The 21,014-nt window shown below is 40.5% G+C and overlaps 1 protein-coding gene across 3 annotated transcripts in view; it reads left to right on the top strand.

The window, feature by feature from the left end:
- PKIG (cAMP-dependent protein kinase inhibitor gamma) overlaps positions 1–21,014 on the top strand; it is a 98,966-nt gene that overhangs the window by 10,400 nt on the left and 67,552 nt on the right. The window lies entirely within an intron of this gene.

Genomic DNA, 21,014 nt, shown 5'->3' with positions numbered 1-21,014 from the left:
ACCTGTTTCTAACCCAACAAAACTACAATCTCTGTCTGCTTCCATACCATCGCAGAGAGAGAGAACTAACTATTATGATAACATATGTAAGAGTTTTGCAGTTTATAAGGGCTGAATTTCCGAAAGATGTGAATCCATGATCTCATTTCATTCCTCCTAAAAATTGTGTGAGGCAAGGATTATCATTATCATTCCCATTTTTAGATGAGAAAATTGAAGATCAGAGTATTCAAGAGTATTCCAAAGTCCTATATCTACTCAACTCTGGAGTTTGAATCTAGGTTTTATTTTCTTTTTATATTATAGCTTTTTAATATGGAAAATTTTAAACATATATGAAAGTACAAAGAATAGTATGATAAATATCCATATACCCATACCCCAGCTTCAATAGTTACCAAGATACGGTCAGTTTTATTCTATCTATACCCCTACTCCCTCTCCACCTTGGATCTTTTTTTTCCATTCTGGATTATTCTAAAGCATATCTTAGATGACAGATCATCTTATCTGTAAATGCTTCAGTATGTATCTAAGAGATAAGGACTTTTTCTCCCTTGCCCCCTTTTCCCTGTAATCATATACCATTATCATCATACCTGAAAAACAAACAGTAGAATTCCTAAAAAACACCTAGTATTTATTTGGTATTCAGTTTCCTCAGCTGTCTCATAAATGTCTTTTTACAATTGATTAAATTGGGATCCAAACAGGATCCACCTATTACATCTGGTCGATTGTCTCTTAAGTCTTTTCATTTATAGCAATCTCCTCCTCTTTCTCCCCCCATTCCCCTTGCTTTTATTTGTTGAAAAACTAGGTCATTTGTCCTGTACGACTTACCACATTCTTGATTTTGTTGGTTGCATCCCTTTAATGTGTCCCTCTCTTCCCTTAATTTTTTTGGCCATTATACTTTATAGGTGGTGCCATGCATCTCATCATGTGCACAAATGAGGGACGGGGGAGAGAGAGAGAGAGGGAGAGAGAGAGAGAATATGAATCTTAAGCAGGCTCCATGCTCAGCACAAAGGCCCACACAAGGCTCCATCCCACGATCCTGGGATCAAGACCTGAGCCGAAATCAAGAGTCAACCACTCAGCCAACTGAGGCACCCAGGCGCCCCTCCCTGGATGTGATTTTAAGATTGATCATGGGGTTCAGATGTTGTTAGCATGGTCCATCCATTATAAGTTTCTCATTAGTCTTTCACAGAATGATTTTAGCAGTTCTTAATGATCATTGCTCAGATCTAGAATTTCTTTAGTGTTTGGAAAATGAATCTAGGTTTTCTAATACCAAGTCATGTACTCTGTTAAATCCCACTGTCTCCATATTAAAGGAATGTTTTGTCCTGTATTCTCTGCTGTGATAGATGGAGAAAAATCTCTCAATTAATGATTCAGCTTAACATATATTTTTAAAAAATAGAGCCCATATGCTGTGTCTAATACTGGTTGTTCACAACATTGTTTTCTTAGGTTGGTCTTGTGTATTGGCAAAACCACACAGTGGAAAGGCTGCTTATGTCAGTGTTTTTCAAACTACACATTGTTATTATACATTAGTATGTTAAAGAATTATCTGGGGGAGAAGTTCCAGCATTTTTTTAAAATAAAAAATTAGAATAGAAATAACGGAAAAAAAAGTGCATCTCATGTAAGAAGAATAAGCTTTGGTTTGTAAAACTTTTGTTTCAGCTCTTTCTGTGTATATCTGGAAGCCATAATATGGAATGCATTTTTTTCTTTTTTTTTAATGTTTATTTATTTTCGAGAGAGAGAGAGGGAGAGAGCGAGTAGGAGAGGGACAGAGAGAAGGAAACACAGAATCTGAAGCAGGCTCCAGGTTCTGAGCTGTCAGCACAAACTCTCGAACCACGAGATCATGACCTGAGCCGAAGTTGGAGGCTCAACCAACTGAGCCACTCAGACACCCCTAGAATGCATTTCTTATTGAGGTCTTGGCCAAAACCAAATTGTCCCAGTGTTCAGATGACCACCCTGAAATATAGCAACTTTTTAAATTTTGTTTTTAAATGTTTATTTTTGACAGAGAGAGAGAGAGAGACAGAGCATGAGCAGGGGAGGGGCAGAGAGAGAGGGAAACAGAATGGGAAGCAGGCTCCAGGCTCTGAGCTGTCAGCACAGAGCCCAACTCAGGGCTCGAACTCACAGACCGGGAGATCATGACCCTGAGTGGAAGTCGGATGCTCAACCGACTGAGCCATCCAGGCGCCCATGAAATATAGCAACTTTTTTAGTTAGTCAAGGATTCAATTATGTTCAAATGTACTATTTATCAAATAGTACAGTATATTGATCCATTTTAGAATTTCCTTTAAAGGCTTGTTTGGGTGACTGCCAGTTAACCAAAATTGCATTACCCCAGTGACCTAATCTTCTAGTATTCAAGTAGAAGAAATGTGAACTCTTCAGGGATTTGTTTTTGATTCTCTTTTACCCTTGAGGATGATGTAGATGACTCCACTCAATACTGGTATCATTAGGGGCGCCTGGGTGGCTCAGTTGGTTAAGCGGCCGACTTCGGCCCAGGTCATGATCTCGCGGTCCGTGAGTTCGAGCCCCGCGTCGGGCTCTGTGCTGACAGCTCAGAGCCTGGAGCCTGTTTCAGATTCTGTGTCTCCCTCTCTCTGACCCTCCCCCATTCATGCTTTGTCTCTGTCTCAAAAATAAATAAACGTTAAAAAAAAAAAAATACTGGTATCATTAAAAGTCAGGCTGGAGGGGTGCCTGGCTGGCTCAGTTGGTAGAGCGTGCGACTCTTGGTCTCAGGGTTGTAAGTTTGAGCCCCATGTTGGGTGTAGAGATTACTTAAAAATAAAACCTTAAAAAAAATAATAAAAGTCATGCTGGAACCTCAGCAAGATGAATTGGTTGGGAAAGGGGAAAGACGTCAGGAGTGGACAGGTAGAGAAACAGACTCAGCCTGTTGGTTGGCTTCTGGGGCATGGGAACGGGGTAAGGCAGCCAGACCTCCCATGCACATGATGGCAAAACAGAGGTAGCCCTAATACTATTCAGACTTCGATTGGAATTGGTTTAGGACATGGGAAGATGGGATATTTAGTGACACCAGTGATAAGCGATTAGAAAATGCAGATGTTGGACTATAGTATATAGTTAACATTTTAAAGCTGTGGAGACTGAGATTCAGAGAGTCAGTTGTTCAGAATCAGCCAGTAAGTGGGGGAGCAAAATTTTAAGGGTTTACCAAATCCTGGAAATATTCTGAATAAATGTATGATGCTGAATAAGTTCCTTAATAATAGTATCTACTGCATAGAATTGTTACAAGGATTAAATATATAGTTAAAGCACTGAGCACAGTAGTAAAAGCACTTAGCACAGCCTTCCTATGAGAACCACTCAGTAAATATTATCTATTACCTCTTTTTAAAATAATGAACGTATTTTACTTTATGTCTTTTTTTTTTTTTTAGAGAGTGCAAGCAGAGGAGAGGGATAGAGGGAGAGAGAGAGAATTGTGAGCAGGCTCCATGCTCAGCATGGAGCTCCGATGCAGGGCTTGATCCCACGACCCTGGGATCATGACCTGAGCCAAAATCAAGAGTTGGATGCTCCTCTGACTTCAGCTGAGGTCATGATCTCGCAGTCTGAGTTTGAGCCCCGCATCAGGCTCTGTGCTTACAGTTCAGAGCCTGGAGCCTGCTTCAGATTCTATGTTTCCCTCCCTCTCTGCCCTTCTCCAGCTCATGCTCTGTCTGTCTTTCTCTCTCTCAAAAATAAATAAACATAAAAAAAAGTTGGACGCTCAACCACCTGAGCCACCCAGGCGCCCCACTTTATGTCTGTTTTTAACCTCTCCTTATTCCAGAAATGATTAAAGCTGTATTACAAGATTCTTTTTTATTACTGTTGAGATGTAATCGATATTTATCATTGTATTAGTTTTAGGTATACAACAAAATGACTTGATATATGTAATATTATGAAATGATTACCACAATAAATTTAATTAACATCCACCCTCAAAAAAGCAGGGAGGAGGCACCTGAGTGGCTCAGTCTGTTAAGCATCTGACTTTTGATTTTGGCTCAGGTATCTCTCTCTCAAAAATAAATAAATAAATAAATAAATAAATAAATTTAGTTAATATCCATGAACACACATAGTTACAAATTTTTGTTTTGTTTTGTTTTTCTTGTGATGAGAATTTTTAAGGTTTGCTCTTTTCACAACTTTCAAACATATAATACATTTGACATTGGTCTTATATTGTTAACTATATCTAGTTAACTATAGTCACTGTGCTGTACATTAATTACATTTCCAGGATTTATTTATCTTATAATTGGAAATTTGTACTTTGACTGCCTTTACCTGTTTTGCCATCCCCACCCCCATCTCTGGCAACCACCAATCTGTTCTCCTGTCAATGGTTGTTGTTTTGTTTTTTTTTTAAGATTCCATATATAAGTGAGATCATAGTATTTGTTTTTCTCTGACTTATTTCACTTAGCATTATGCCCTCAAGTTCCATCCATGTTGTTGGAAATGGCAGGATTTCCTTCTTTTTCATAGTTGGATAATATTGCATTGTGTATATATACCACATTTTCTTTATCCATTCTGTCAATGGACACTTAGGTTGTTTCTATGTCTTGGGTATTGTAAATAATGCTGCAGTGAACTTGGAGGTGCAAATATCTTTTCACAATAGAGATTTCATTTCCTTCATATCAATACCAGAAGTGGAATTGCTGGATCATAGGGTAGGTGTATTTTTAATTTTGTGAGGCACCTCGATAGTGTTCCCATAGCGTCTACCAACTTACGTTCCCACCAACAGTGTAAAGGTTTTCCTTTTCTCCACATTTTTGCTAGGATTTGTTATCTGTTGTCATTTTGAGAAAAGCCATCCTAACAGACATGAGGTGATACCTCATGGGTTTTGATTTGCATTTCCCTGACGTTTAGTGATGTTGAGTACCTTTTCATGTACCTTTTGGCCATTTGTATGTCTCCTTTGGAAAAAAAGTCTATTCAGGTCCTCTGCACATTTTTTAAGTGGATTGTTTGGTTTTTTCCTATTCAGTTGTGTGAGTTTTTTGTATAATTTGGATATTAACCCTTTATAAGGGGGCCTGGGTGGCTAAGTTGTTAAGCATCTGACTTTGGCTCAGGTCACGATCTCCTGATTCGTGAGTTCGAGTCCCATATCTGGGTGAGCTAGAGCCCCGCTTCAGGTAAAACATGAGCCCCACTTCGAGTGAGCCCCGCTTCTCTCTCTTCTCTCTGCCCCTCATGGGATTCTCTCTCTCTCTCTCTCTCTCTCTCTGCTCCTTTCTCAGTTGCACCCTATCTCTCTCTCTCAAGACAAAAACAAAAACGAAAAATCCTTTATCAGATATGTGATTTGCAAATATTTTTTCCTATTCTGTAGGTTGCCTTTTAGTTTTGTTGATGGTTTCCTTTGCTGTGAAGAAGGTTTTTAGTTTGATATAGTCCCACATGTTTAATTTTGCTTTTGGTGTCAAATTCAAAAAAATCATAGCCAAGACTGATGTCAAGGAGCTTACTGCCTATGTTTTCTTCTAGTTTTATGGTTTAGGTCTTATGTTCAAGTCTTTGATCCATTTTGGGTTGATTCTTGTGTGTGGTGTAAGTGGCCCAGTTTTATTCTTCTACATGTGCTGCCCAGTTTTCCCAACACCATTTACTAAAGAAACCATCCTTTCCCCATTGTGTATTCTTAGCTCCTTGTCATAAATGAATTGACTGTACATGTGTGGGTTTATTTCTGGGCTCTCTATTCTCTTCTGTTGATCTGTGTGTTTATTATTTCTGAAATATGTCTCACAATGTAAAATAGGTAAGACTTCTGTACCTCCTGCTCCATTTCATTTTTCAGCCACTGCCTTTGCTTCTGTGTGGACTGCTGGCACGCCCTTCTTGCTGAAAAAAATGACTAGCACTCTCCTTTGGTTTGGGACAACTAATAGCTACAGGGTATTAGGGAGAAACCAAAGCCTAGTTGGGATGCCTCTGAAAATGGTAGGATTTGGGGAAATACACAGGCAGGTGATCAGTAACTTTCAAACAGAAAAAGGGAACAAAATGTTTTATACCTAAAAGCCCTTGTTTTTAGTTTTTATTTTTATCAAAGGAATAATAAAGACTTCTTACTTCTGTGCTATAAGATTCTCTATTTGAGGATTTTAACCACTTGGAAAATGAGATAATCAGGGGCGCCTGGGTGGCTCAGTCTGTTAAGCATCCGACTTCAGCTCAGGTCATGATCTCGCGGTCCGTGAGTTCGAGCCCCGCGTCGGGCTCTGGGCTGACGGCTCAGAGCCTGGAGCCTGCTTCCAATTCTGTGTCTCCCTCTCTCTCTCTGCCCCTCCCCCGTTCATGCTCTGTCTCTCTCTGTCTCAAAAATAAATAAACGTTAAAAAAAATTAAAAACGAAAAGAAAATGAGATAATCATAGATGTGTCATTTAAAAATATAACTTTTAGGGGCACCTGGGTGGCTCAGTCTGTTAAGCGTTCGACTTCGGCTCAGGTCATGATCTTGCAGTTCATGAGTTCAAGCACCGCGTTGGGCTCTGTGCTGACAGCTTGGAGCCTGGAGCTTGCTTCAGATTCTGTGTCTCCCTTTCTCTCCGCCCTCCCCCACTTGTGCTCTCTCTCTCAAAAGTCTCTGCCCCTCCCCTGCTCACACTCTGTCTCTTGCTCAAAAAAATAAAAACATTGAAAAAAATTTTAAAATGTATAACTTCTAAATTTTCATAAACAATTTAATTGTACATGAGGCAGATTTGGGTGCGGTTTTTTGAGTGATTTTCTGTGTACTTTTTGAGTGTACTTTTTGAGTGTACTTTTGAGACTAGACTGTGTTTCTATTTGAATATTTGTACCAAAGCTTAATATTTTCCTGTTTTCTGACTGTATTTTACTGCCTAATAAAATAAATACTGAGTGTATTATTTTAAATCCACTTATTTGAAACACGCTACCTATATCCTTGTGATTTCTAAGTTAAAACCTGAGGCATTAGATCTCTTCAACTTAGTTTATTTTCTTATGGATAATCTATTAAAGCTGAAGGCATCATGGTTGAAAGTCACTGAAACTTAATTAAAATAATATTTCCAGGGAGAAGCTAACAAAATGGCATAGGGTTCCTGTGACCTCAGTGTCACTGTTCTTTTTTTTTCTTTTTTTCTTTTTCAACGTTTTTTATTTATTTTTGGGACAGAGAGAGACAGAGCATGAACGGGGGAGGGTCAGAGAGAGAGGGAGACACAGAATCGGAAACAGGCTCCAGGCTCCGAGCCATCAGCCCAGAGCCTGACGCGGGGCTCGAACTCACGGACCGCGAGATCGTGACCTGGCTGAAGTCGGACGCTTAACCGACTGTGCCACCCAGGCGCCCCTCAGCGTCACTGTTCTAACCAACATTTGGGAAATGCCAGAGCTTGTGGGAATGTGGAGTTACACAGTGGAAAGAACAAGAACTTGGGTTTCAGGCAGATCAGGGTAACCTTGGGCAAAGTCTTTTAGTCACTTCCTTTATCTATGAAATGTCTCATGAGATCCTTTGAGAGTTAACTATTATAAAACCTGACCACTAGAAGGGACTTTGTAAATACGAGTTATCTTCTGTTCTCTCACTTTTATTTCCACAAACCTACCTACTGTGTGCTTCTCCTTACCCCCGAAAGGAAACTTGAAGGGGCGCCTGGGTGGTTCAGTCAGTTAAGTATCTGACTCTTGGTTTTGGCTCAGGTCATGCATGACCTTGCAGTTTGTGAGATCAGTTCCTCATCGAGCTCTGCACTGTCAGAGAGGAGCCTGCTTGAGATTCTCCTTCTCTCCCTCTTTCTCTGCCCATCCCCCACTCATTCTCCCTCTCTCTCTTTCTCAAAATAAATAAATAAACTTAATTTTTTTAGAAAAAGGAAATTGAAAAAGAATAGAAAAGTTGGTGGTTTCATCCTACCGTTCAACATCAGTTAAACATATCTAATTATATTGCTTTTTTGTGTGCACAAGGGTTAACATCAGTGGTTCTTGATGATCTCTGCATGTTACACGTGGTCCATATGGCCATATTTTCCAGACCAAAAAACTGGGGCTTGTAGTTTGATGAATATAGTATGCTCAGAGGTTCAAGAAAACAGTATATATGTATATTTATTTTATTTTATTTTTAAGTAACCTGGTGTGAGGCTTGAACTCACAACTCCGAGATCAAGTGTCGCATGCTCTACCAACTGAGCCAGCCAGGCACCCCTGGAGAATAGCATATTTTAAAATAACGCAGTCTTGGGGAAATCCTAGATGTGTTTTTATGTATCCTAAGGAAGCAATACAAAGTCATGGTGAAGAGGCATTGGAGTCCTTTGGACATGACTTCAAATCTTGGCCCAGGCACTTTCTACTTTTGTGCACAAGTTACTTAGCTTTTCTTCCTAAGCTTCAGCATTTCCTCATTTGTAAAATGGATATAACTAGCTCGTGAGGATTGCATGAGCTAAAGGGCTCAGCACAAGGCCTGGCAGGTAGTAAGTACTGGACATCTAAATGTTAATTGTTGTCATTATTATGAGGCCTTTGAAACATGTACATGTATTCAGTAATCTTTTTTTGCAAAAGCCTGTAGAAGAACAAAAGCTTCTTTTTTTTTTTTTAAAGATTTTTTTTTTTTTTTTTAGAGAGAGAGTGCAAATGAGCAGGGGAGAGGGAAAGGTGCAGAAATATTTTGATGCCCAACTTGGCATGCCCCTGGGGTCTGTAATAAGACCTGACTTATTTGCCTTTCTCACAGTATTTGAATAACTGTTAGCACCTATTCCATTGCCTTTAAGATAATCTCTTTGAAGAGTGTGCATGTTTTTGGCTCATATAACTTGTACTTGTTCCAGAGGTAAGACTGACTTCAACATTAACTTAATCCATTGCCAGGCTTCTTTCCCTCAGATTCTCTTGGTGGTGCCCTTCCTAAGTTGTTGGCTTCATCTTTAGGCCAGCAGCAAAAGAGCTGTGGCAGTTCTGGGCCCCAGGTCCGTGTGTAGCACCCACCAAAGGAATTGAAAGATTCTCTCTTCCTCTGTTCTTCTAAGTGAAAAATTTTCTCAGAAGCCCCCAGTATACTAATCCTAAAATCTCATTGGCCTGTATTGGGTCATGTGCCCATTCTTGAACCATTTGCTGTCATCAAGGCAATGCAGTGCCTTTTGGCTTAGGCCTGGTTCTTGAACAAGTTATTTATGAGGGGGACGAAATTATCTTTAGGCCAATCAAGAACAGAATTGTGTTTCTATTAGGATGTTTTTCTCTGAAGAGGAGGAATGGCCTCTGAATAGATTGTCTGGCTAGGAATTCTGTTGGCTGCTGATAACAGTGCTTTAAATAAGACAAATTAGGGGCACCTGAGTGGCTCAGTCGGTTAAGCGTCTGACTTCAGCTCAGGTCACGATCTCGCGGTCCGTGAGTTCAAGCCCCGTATCGGGCTCTGTGCTGTCAGCTCAGAGCCTGGAGCCTGTTTCAGATTCTGTGTCTCCCTCTCTCTCTGACCCTCCCCCGTTCATGCTCTGTCTCTCTCTGTCTCAAAAATAAATAAATGTTAAAAAACATTTAAAAATAAATAAGACAAATTATTTTTCTTTCAAAAAAATTAAGTCCAAAGTAGGCAGTCTGTTGCTGGCATGGTAGTTCAACAGTGCCATCAGGCAGTCAACATCTTTCTCTCTTTCTGCTTCACTGTCCTTATCCATGGCTATAACTCTCATGGTCACCTTGTGGTCACCACTGGGCTTCTGGCTCTAACCAAACAGTCCTTCCTCAAGGCAGGAAGAAGTAGGAAAGGAGAAGACAAAGGATGTGCTTTAAAGTACTGGAAGTCCCAACCAACACATTCAGTTTACATCTTATTGTCCTTTCTTATAGGTGAGGGACGCTGGCGAACGTAGTCTCTTAGTTGGACAGATTGCTGTTCCCAACAATATAGGGATTCTGTTGCTATGGAAGAAGAGAAAATGCCTGTAGGTCTGGCACTGTGCAGTGCCCACCACGGAAGGCACCGACAATCTCCACTACCCTCCATTTGGAGGAAACCATAGTTTGGTATATATTTACTGTCTTTCTAATCATCATTTTTTTTTTAAGTTTCTATTTTTAATTTTGAGAGAGCATGAATAGGGGAGGGGCAGAGAGAAGGAGACAGAGGATCCGAAACAGACTCCATGCTGACAGCAGCAAGCCCAATGCAGGGCTTGAACCCGTGAACTGAGAGATAATGACCTGAGCCAAAGTCAGACACTCAACCGACTGAGCCAGACAGCCAGGTGCCCCTGTATTCATGATTTTTCAATCATATTCTACATGTGTTATAGTTCATATTTTCCATTTAACACCATCATGAGTATCTTTTCATGTTTTTTTGTTTTGGTTTGGTTTTTGGTTTTTGAGAGAGAGAGAGAGAGAGAGAGAGCGAGCATGCACAAGAGGGGGATGGAGACAGAGGATCTGAAGGGGACTCTGTGCCGACAGCAGACAGATAGCCTGATGTGGGGCTTGAGCTCATGAACCGTGAGATCATGACCTGAGTCAAAGTCAATGCTTACCCGACTGAGCCACCCCGGCACCCCATGAGTATCTTTTCATGTCAGTTAATACATAGGAGAAGCTTCTTCATCTCCACTTAACAGATGCTAGAGTAACAGATCCTCTTCATTTTCACTATAAAACGTAGTGTTTAATTCCATGGCCCTCTGAATGTTCTCGGCCAGTAAACAACTCTATACTGTGCAGTCAAATACAATAGCCACTAGCCACATGTGGCCGTTTAAATTTTAGTTGATGTCATTTAAAAAGTCATTTTCTCTCTCGAAAAGCCACAGATGACTGGTCATTACTGTAGTGAGCAGCCCAGAAATGGGATTGCAGACACTGGTGTGGGGCAGCTCTACTCCACAGTGCCAGCACAGCGCAGCTCTCACCTGTTTGGGTTTAGGATGTTTGAGTGTAGTGGTTAAAGTCACCAACCTGGGCACCTGGGGGGCTCAGTCTGCTGAGCGACTGGCTCTTGATTTTGGCTGAGGTCATGATCTCGCAGGTTGTGGGATCGAGCCCCGCGTCAGGCTCTGCGCTGACAGCATGTGTCCTGCTTGGGATTCTCTCTCTCCCCCTGTTTCCGCCTCTCCCCTGCTTGTGCACACTCTCTCTCTCTCTCTTTCCCTTTCAAAATAAGTAAATAAACATTTAAGGTCACCAACTTGGAACCAGACTGCCTCATGTGAATTCTCACTCTACTATTTGCTAGTTGTGTGGCTTCAGGTAAGTTCCTTACTTTCACTGTGCCCCAGTTTCCTTACTTGTAACATGATGGTCACAGGAGTACCTAGACTGTGAGGGTTAAAGGATTTGATGTATGTAGAGTGTTTAGGACAGTGCCTGGCACAGAGTGAACAATTGTACATATCTGTCACGATGCTGCTGCTGATGGTGATGGTGGTGATGGTGATGACCGAGAGTCAGCTGGGTTTGTTCCCAAGCCTATTTGCGCCAATTTTACTTGCTCTTGTGATTACAAAATAACTGTTACATAGCCTAATGAGTTTTGGGGACATAAAGGGGGAAAAAAAAGACATTGTTTTGTGAAAAATAAGTTTAATGTGGGGCGCCTGAGTGGCTTAGTCGGTTGAACGTTCGACTTCGGCTCAGGTCATGGTCTCACAGTTCATGGGTTCAAGCCCCGCGTCGGGCTCTGTGCTGACTGCTCAGAGCCTAGAGCCTGCTTGGGATTCTGTGTCTCCCTCTCTCTCTGCCCCTTCCCTGCTTGCACTCTGTCTCTCTCTCTCTCTCTCTCAAAAATAAATAAAACATTAAAAAAAAATTCAAAGTGTTTCCAATTAAAATAAATAAATAAATAAATAAATAAATAAATAAATAAGTTTAATGTGTTTGAAAGACCTGGTAAAGGTAAAGGACAAAAATAAACTTCTTGTTAAATTAGAGATAGAAGAGACCTCTGAAAAGATTGAGGAAAAAATTCATCAAAATATAGGACTTTGCCTTGAGACTACTTCACATGTCTTTCCAGTAAAAACTAGAAAACATAGACATGCATCATGGGTGTGGTTCATGCAGGAACTTTAATTACTAGAACTTATTTTCAAAGAAAACGCCTTGGTCTCCCCAAGTATTAGGCAAATCATACATTTTTAATGCTTTCTCTCTTTAATTGGCTATTTATGTTTTTGTTTTTTTAATGAATTTTTACCATGATTAGTCCTGATCTCATCAGGGAGAGAATGTCTTTATTTTTTTAATTGTTACATATGGATTACCGTGCATCATTTGAAATGAATAATATCACCAAACCCAATTGTTGGACATTTACATTGTTGCTCAGTTTTTAGTGTTATAGTTGGTGTTCTGGTGAGCTTCTTTACAGCTAGATCTTCTCCAGTCAGTATGTTTTGATCACAGGACTTCAGAGGAATCCTGCCCCTTTTCACTGACAGGCCCAGATTTCACAATCTGGAAATGCTTATACTACCATAAAAAAGGGCACGTGGGAATTCCAGCCCTAATTTTGCTTTTGGATTTAGCTCCATTTCTTCTTGCGGGTCACTAACTGATTTTAAGTTAATGTTTACTGTTTCATACACAAAGTTTGAGCTGCCCCAGAGAGTTCAGCGTAATGGAAGATGTCCTGATGTGACTTTTTTTTCCCAGTTCACATAGCACTTTGTTTGAACTTTGCTTTTTATAGCGTTTCTCACAGATAGTTCTCTTCTGTAATTATTTTTGCATTCATTTTTTATTTGGTACCAAACTCTTAACTTGTTGAGGACTGGAGTCCTTCACTGGACCTTTATATATCCTAGCATAATGGGCCCTCACTTTGTGTTCATGGAAAGAATGGATGAATCAGTGTCACTTTTCTTCTATTATGACATGGCCATCTTCCATAGCATGCCTTCTAATTCCTTGTTATGGAGGCTAGTCTTCTAAGCTCTTTATGATAGGTCAGGTTCCATGTTAGAGCAAAACACGCTAAATGTTTGTAAGGTGATTTTATTTATTTTTTATTTGAAAAAATTTTTAAAGTTTATTTATTTTGAGAGAGAGAGAGAGAGAGCACACGTACGAGCAGAGGAGGGGCAGAGAGAGGGAGAGAGAGAATCTGAAGCAGGCTCTGCACTGTTAGCATGGAGCCGACCTGGCACTTGAACCCACAAACCGTGAGATCATGACCTGAGCTGAAATCAAGAGTTGGATGCCCAAACAACTGAACCACCTAGGCGCCCTTGTGAGGTGGTTTTGAAGCATAAACAAAGGTAAAATAAAGAAACCGCCCATCACCCATCATCTAGCTTCAGCAATTATCAACATTTGAGAGTCGATTTTGATTTGGACAGAGAGAATCTGGGGATTTTGAGGATTCTGAGGATTCTGGGGTGCCCATTTAGATTGTGTGGGGAAAGACGCAAGACATGTATAATGGGCAGGGTGGAGCAAGAAGAGGTGATGGCCAAGGACAAACCTGCCTACCTCCCACCTAGGATTGTTGTCAGGGTTCTGGGAGTTGACAAGAACAGCACAAAGAACAGGGCCCAACATGAGGTGAGTGTAACTTAGTGCTGCCACTGCCACACCGTGACTGTCACCATTGCATAGCTTGAGGGAGCTGAGTGTGGTGGCCGAGGCACTTGGTGACCTTGGACATCAACCTTTCTGAGCTGCAGTTTCTCTGTATGAAAAATGAGAATGATGGCATCTTATATGCCATGGAAAGCAGTGAAACAAGGCATATAAGTGTGTTTTGGATTAGTTAACAATCGCACTTTTCTAGAGTGCTGTTCTGGCTTGGAGAGACCAGGCTTCTGGAGTTTTTGAGAGTCAAGCCTATTCCTTGTATGGACTCTTGTTCTGAGACTTCATGATATTAAGGGGCCCCAGAGTCATTTGTCAACCTAGCAAATAAACATTATAGCACTATAAGTTTTGTTTCCATTTGCAAAATACTTGTTTCTAAAGCATGAAAACAATTTTGCTTTATATAGCTTGTCCACATATGCACTGGAAATGAAATACTTATCAACCAAGTTGGTAAAGAGATAAAAATAGTTTTCCTAAGGAATGGTTTGCTGGGAATTAGTGTTGGGAAAATGTTGTGGCAGAATCTGTTTCATCGGCTTTGAAATATAAACAGTATTTTCGTTTGTCTATGTTTTTCTTATAACACTTTGCTCAACTCCTAATTAAAAATAGCTTTCCCAAATTCCTCCAGGATTCCTCTTTAAAAAAAAAATCAGTTTTCTTTTCAATGAAGTCTAAGTTTGAAACCCTTTGCTTTCTCCTTAGTTCTGCAAAGAATTCTAATTATGCAGAACATTCATCCAAATCACAGACATATCTGTCTGAGATAAGAATTAGTAGATACTGTGGGAAGAGAAGCGGAATATCCTTGCTGGTTATAATAAATTTCTGCAGTGTTTGTTTGGATAGGACAATCAGCTGTCACATCTCCTGGGCATGAAAGTTATAATAATTCCCAGTCAGAAAGTCAGTGCCCTAAACTTAAATTCTCAGAAAGATCTCATTTCAAACTACCACTTGCCATTAGGTTTGACTTTTTAAAAGTTTGATTTTTATTGTTTTAGCTAATAAAATTTGGCCATTTTACCATTTGTGATTTATAGCATCTTATACTTTTATAAGCTTCATCATTCAAACAAACTATACTCCCATTCTGTGCCACCAAATAACAAAATAAATAAATACAAAATGCAGTTTTATCTCCAAAAGAGCAGTATCCTAATACCACTATTTGGCCCCAGTGACATATGATCTCTCTTAGCTTTATTTCCCATAGACTGTTCTATTTTAAATGTTTTATTGCAGTTTCTTTTCTTGGTTGTTTTTCCTGAGATTCCAGTATATTTTGTCGATATTTCTTTTGGAAGGATCTAACTCAAATCATTTCTAGTAGTCCTCCAGCCAATGTTGTAGTAGAAGATAGCCTTCTTTTAATTTAAATTTTAATTTAAATCTAATCTAACCTTCTAGATTGCTTCTAGAGACGCTGACAGGAAAATTGGATTTTTATAATTATGGAGACGCCCCTTCTCTGTGATACGTGTTTACGTCTCCTTGAGTGAAAAGGGAGTTGGAAAGGGGATACATGTACTCTTTGATCTTCCTTATTGATCACTGAAAAATGAAATTTGGAACTAGTGTTAACTTCCAAAGGAATTGGAAGATTTTATCCAGTATATAAGGTGTACCTTCAGTTTTTAGGTACTAGAACTTTAGGATCAATTTTTCCCCTTCATTTCAACATATATTGAACATGTACTATGCACATAGTATTGTGCTGGGTGTTTTACATATATTAAGTAGCTCATTTAATTGTCAGAGAAGTACTGGTAGGTAGATAGGATTTAAATAGTCAGGTGCTTAAGCTGAAAACCCTCTTCCTTGATCCCTCTTACGGTCCTATTCACACCCGGTCCATTTGGTTACACCGCTGTAGTAGCAAAACACACCCTGCTCCCTCTGTAACCCGTGAGCTGTCAGACGGCATTGGCTGCCTCCTCGCCGGTCTCCCTGATTCCCTATTTTGTCCCACTGTAAGACTTACGGTTGTACACCTAAAACTAGTACGATTTTATATGTCAACTATAGCTCAATAAAACTGCAGGAGGGAGTGAGTAGAGAGAGAAATGAGGATCGAAGTTAAATGCCCGTGATCAAAGGCTTTAGGTAGAACTCTGTAGTTGCTGTCCAGTGTGGTAGCCATTAGCTACATGTGACTACTGGGCACCTGAAATGTGGTTCATCTGAACTGAGATGTGTTGCATGCAAGAGATTGCAAAGACTTCGTGCAAAGATAAAGATATGTTGTTCATAATTTTATACTGATTACATGTTGAAATGATAATGTTTTGGAAATACTGTGTTAAGTAAAACAGATTAAAGCTTTAAGAAATGGTGTTATGTATATATACATATTATGTATATATATAAAAATCTCCACATAGCAGCCAGGGTATTTTTTTTAACTTTTTAAGATAACTGTAGATTCATATGCAGTTGTAAGAAACAATACTGAGATCCTATGTACGCTTTACCCAGTTTCCTTAATAATAGATCTTAGCTCAGATGTCACCTCCTCAAGGCATCCCTGCCGGACCACTCTGATATAGCCTGCTGTCCCCACTTTCATTCACCTGTACGATTATTCTGCCTAATTTTCTTCATAGAATTTGTTAATGTCTGAAGTTATTTATTTACTTAGTTGTCTTTTGTCCAGAAGAAGGTGAGCTAAAGAGAATGGGAACCTTATCTGTTCTCTTCATTGCTTTATCTCCAGTGCCTAGGACATGCACATAGTAGGCGCTTGATAAATATTTCCTGAATGACTGAACTTTGTGGATGTGGAAACTAAGTTTCGAAGTGATGGAGTAACTTAACTGTGGTCACATGGCTAGTAAATAGTGGAACCATGACTTGAAGCTACAGGCACAAAGGCCCTGAAGTCGAGCTGAGTTCATCCTGTTCAAAGAACAGGTAGGACCAGGATGCTGGAGGATAGGCAGTGAGAGGAGGGAGAGTGGTACCGTTTCAGACTGGAGAAATAGTCTGGGCCCAGGTCACCTCAGGCGTTGTAGACCGTGATGATGAAAGTGGATCTCATTCTGAGTACAATGGGAGACACTGGAAGGTTCTAAGCAAGGGAACGCTATGAACAACATGGTCCAGCTTAGCTCATGGGAGTTCTGGGACCAAAGTCCGGGTCTAGAATGAAGCTTTCTTTTCCCTTGCTTTGCCCCCATGTGTATGCATTTCTTTTGGAGACCACTTCAAGAAAAGGACTCTGCTTTTGTCACTTTCAGACTATCACCCGTTAATCACACTGGTCCTCCCAATAAGGAGTTCAGGCAGAATGATGTATATGTGCTGGGATGGAAAGGAAGACGCAGCTCATGCTGGGCTTTGGATACGTTCAGGAAGAGGCACCAGGTGACACCCAGTCAGTTCTTCATTGTACCCTGGCCTCTGTAGGTGCAGCACGTGCAGCTTGGAATTCTTGGGGACCACCCTCAGCTTTATGTTAGCACAGATGATACTGTCAACTGAAATATTCTGTATGGGGTAAAGCCAGTTTTTATCTGAGGCAGCATTAAAAACAAGGGCAGTTCTTCAGAGAGCAAATGAAGCAGCCAACGTAGGAGAAAGATTTCCTCATGCATCTGCTGCAAGGGGCTGTGAGAAGCCCAAGAAAATAGGTAGCAAAGAAAAGTTCAGCCCTTGGGGCACCTGGGTGGCTCAGTCGGTTGAGCGCCGACTTCGGCTCAGGTCACGATCTCGCGGTCCGTGAGTTCGAGCCCCACATCGGGCCCCTGTGCTGACAGCTCAGAGCCTGGAGCCTGTTTCAGATTCTGTGTCTCCCTCTCTCTGACCCTCCCCCATTCATGCTCTGTCTCTCTCTGTCTCAAAAATAAATAAACGTTAAAAAAATTTTTTTAAAAAAGAAAAGTTCAGCCCTTGTTCAAAGAATTTAAAATCTGTTTAGAGAGTCGCCTGCAAATTGAACAGTAGTTGGTACTTCAGAACAGCCTTACACTAATTGCCTGGGAGAAGGACTCCAGACGAGGTCAGCCAAATGATGGCTGAGCCTGGTAAGGCTCACAGAGGAGCTGGTGCTTGGCCGGCGTCCTGAAGGATAAATAAGAATTAGGAAGGAGAAAGGAGGAAAGGTGTTCAGGTGGCATGGGAAAAAACAATGTCAGGACGTATCTGAGAAAAGAAAGGTACTCCAGAGCAGAGGCTAAGTAGGATCTATTGGGCTGCAGCAGCTTCAAGAAGGGGAAGAGAGGGAAAGGATCTGATTGGAAGGAAATAGTGTGACAATGACTCTTGGTCAAGACTTTCCAGTCTTTTTCTGCTTGTGCCAATAACTCAGGTTGGAGAGATGGGCAGGTGTGTGGGTGGGTGACTGTTCACTGAGGTATGATGATAATAGCTATGACTTCAATAGCACCTACTCTGTGTCAGGCTCTGTTATAAGCACCTTCCATTTATTAACCTATTTAATCCTTAAAAGAGATCTTTGAGGTAGTTACTATTATTATCTGCATGTTTCAGATGGGGAAACTGAGACATCGGGAGGGGAAGTAACCTGCCTAAGGTCACATAGCTCTAGAGTCTGTGCTCTTAGCCTCTATTATCACCTCTCACTTAATGGGGGCCAGGTGGATTCCCCCCCCCCAAGCTTTGTGTTATGAAACATTTCAAACATACAGAAAAAAAATTTTTTTAAGTATAATGAACCTCTGTAACAATTACCTAGATGAAACAATGCTAACATTTTGCTGCATGTGCTCTATTATATGTGTGTATTTTTCAGTTTTATGGTGGACTATTCAAAAGTATGGTACAGACATAATTCATCCCTGAATACAAAGCAGCAGCATCTCCCTTTTATTTGTTTGTTTGTTTGAAGCATTTATTTATTTTTGAGAGAGAGCATGAGCAGGGGAGCAGCAGAGAGAGAGGGAGAGAGAGAATCCAAAGCAGGCTCCACACTGTCAGCGTGGAGCCTGACGTGGGGCTCAATCCATCAACCGCGAGATCATGACCTGAGCTGAAATCAAAGAGTTGGATGCTTAATGGACTGAGCTACCCAGGTGCCCCAGACCATCTTTTAAATGGTATTCACATCCTTCCTTTTCCATGCATTCTTGAAAAATATATTGCCTCTAAAACTATGGGAAGGTATGTTAAGTGTGAAAAGAAGTTAGATTCTAGGCTCAAGTAATTATAAACAGGTTTTCCACTTACATGAATGTCTTGGTATTTGCAAATCAGGCAGGGTAATTAATGTCAGTTTTGTTTCCATAAGACTGCCTCATAATTTGCTGGACATTTAATGTCCGGGTCCCCTCCTACTAAATACCCATTTGAGTATGTAGGTTTCAAATACTGTGAAACCAAAATGCCCTCTCCTCCTCCCCCATTTCTAGAAAGCCCTCTGGTGACTGTGCCTGAGAACATTGACTTAACTGGCTAATGATGGAACTGTAGGTTAAATTAAAAGAAAATGTACGCTCACAGAACCCATACTGTAATGATTTAGTGTTTGTTTATGATTCCGTGTTGGAAGTCATGAAGGTGGTAGAACTTACCTGTAATGTTCCTTTTGTTATGTGACCACGTACGTTCTAGATTTGTATACATATATTCATTTAGTCAATTAAATCCCCCCTATCACTACCACCACTTTGTTCCAGCAAGGCTGTATGACAGTTCTTGATTTATTTAACCATTAAATGTGTCTCCTTATGTATTGATCTGAATCAGTTAGGAAATATCTATAACTCTTGTGTGTTTCCATATAATAGGACTTGAAGCAGACTCAGGGCCCACTCAGTTTGCTCTTCCAGCTTTATTTTCCCTGTTTTGCTAGAGATGCTGAAGGATTTATCTCAACTTTATTGCTCCCTGGACTTCACCAATCTCTTTACTTTTCACTGTTACCTGTCAAAGTCCATTTGTCAAGCTTATCTCAAATGCCATCGTATTCATGGATCTTCCTCAGAGCACTATATCAGGATGTAATTTAAACCCCATAACACATTCTTGTTCATGACACTAATCATAGACTGCCTGTGTTACATTTCATTGCCTGTTTCCCTTATCTTCCACATGTATTTCAGTAATAATTCCCTGGGCAATTTGTATGTGGCAAGCCTTGTTCAAGATTCTGGAAATAGAGATGAATCTCCCCTAGATAATCCCATTTTCTTCTTTGCTTTCTTGATAATTGGAGTGGCCTCTTATTCCCTTGTGTTCCCTGTGGCACCTGGTACATTGCCTTGCACATGGTGATTCGTATGTATTTCTGAATTCAGTTTGGGATACAGGAAAACAAGCACTTCCAAGTCAGATCTGAGTTAAAATCATGACACACCACTGTGCAACCTTGAGTAAATCACTTAACTTCCATGTGCTCCAGGGTTTTTATCTAAAAAACACTGATAATAACAGCCATCTTACAGGACTGTTGCAAGTTTAAGGATGAATTATATGATGTGCCAGGCACAGTTTAGCACCAAGTAGGTGCTCATTCAGTGGTAGTTTTTGTAAGGGAGGCTCAGTCATTCCTTTAGGTCAGTTGAGTGATAGGATCTTAATTGTCTTAAAGGAAATGCTTACTTTGTCTTGGGGCTTCTCCAAGAAGGAACAGGCCCTTGGGGAAGGTCTGGCCAATCGCTGATTAACTGTTCCCTTTTTAGAGTCCGTGATCTGAGTCTCTGTTTTGGAACTACTTATATAATATATACCACCTGTTATTTGTATATTTTTAGCAGTGGGAGTCGGGTAATCCTAATCCTGTCTGTAAAAGAGCAAACTGTTTACCAGAAGCAGAGCCTTTTTCTTAACACTGACTCACACTGACTCATCCTTCTCATTTTCCTTCCCACCGCTCATAACAACCTTGCAAGGGAGAGAATTTTTAGGGAAATCAGTCGGGTTACTTTTTTTTTCTTTTTTTAATTTTCCAAAGTTGAAAGCTTGAAGGTGTCACGTCATTAATTCCATCTCAGAAAAGCGTCCTGCCCTGGAGTGGCCACAATGACCAATGCCATGTAGCTGAACATCTCACATAAAACCTCCTCCAGACAAACAATTCTGTTGGCTGAGAGATTAGACAAGTGCCTGAAATGTACATGTTAATTGACTAAACACATGTTCGCACCTTAACTCACATTCTGTTGAAACTAGAAAATTTCTTCTTCTGAGATAGGAAACCTGAGCAGAATTAGAGCCAGAGCTATGATACCTAACAGTGGTTTTGAGATACAGATACAATTCAGGTAGCACATTATAGTCAGCACAATGGGGAGAGAAGGTTATAGATCAGGATGACTAATACCTTTGTGCCTTCATTTGATATTCATTAAATGAATATTTGTGGAACATCTGTGATGTGGCAGGTGCTAGTGCTGT

The sequence above is a fragment of the Panthera pardus genome, unplaced genomic scaffold (genome assembly GCF_024362965.1).
Source record: "Panthera pardus isolate Hobbes unplaced genomic scaffold, ASM2436296v1 HiC_scaffold_25, whole genome shotgun sequence".
Classification (NCBI taxonomy): domain Eukaryota; kingdom Metazoa; phylum Chordata; class Mammalia; order Carnivora; family Felidae; genus Panthera; species Panthera pardus.
The sequence above is the reverse complement of the archived record's forward strand: the minus strand, read 5'-3'. Positions and strand labels throughout refer to the sequence as shown.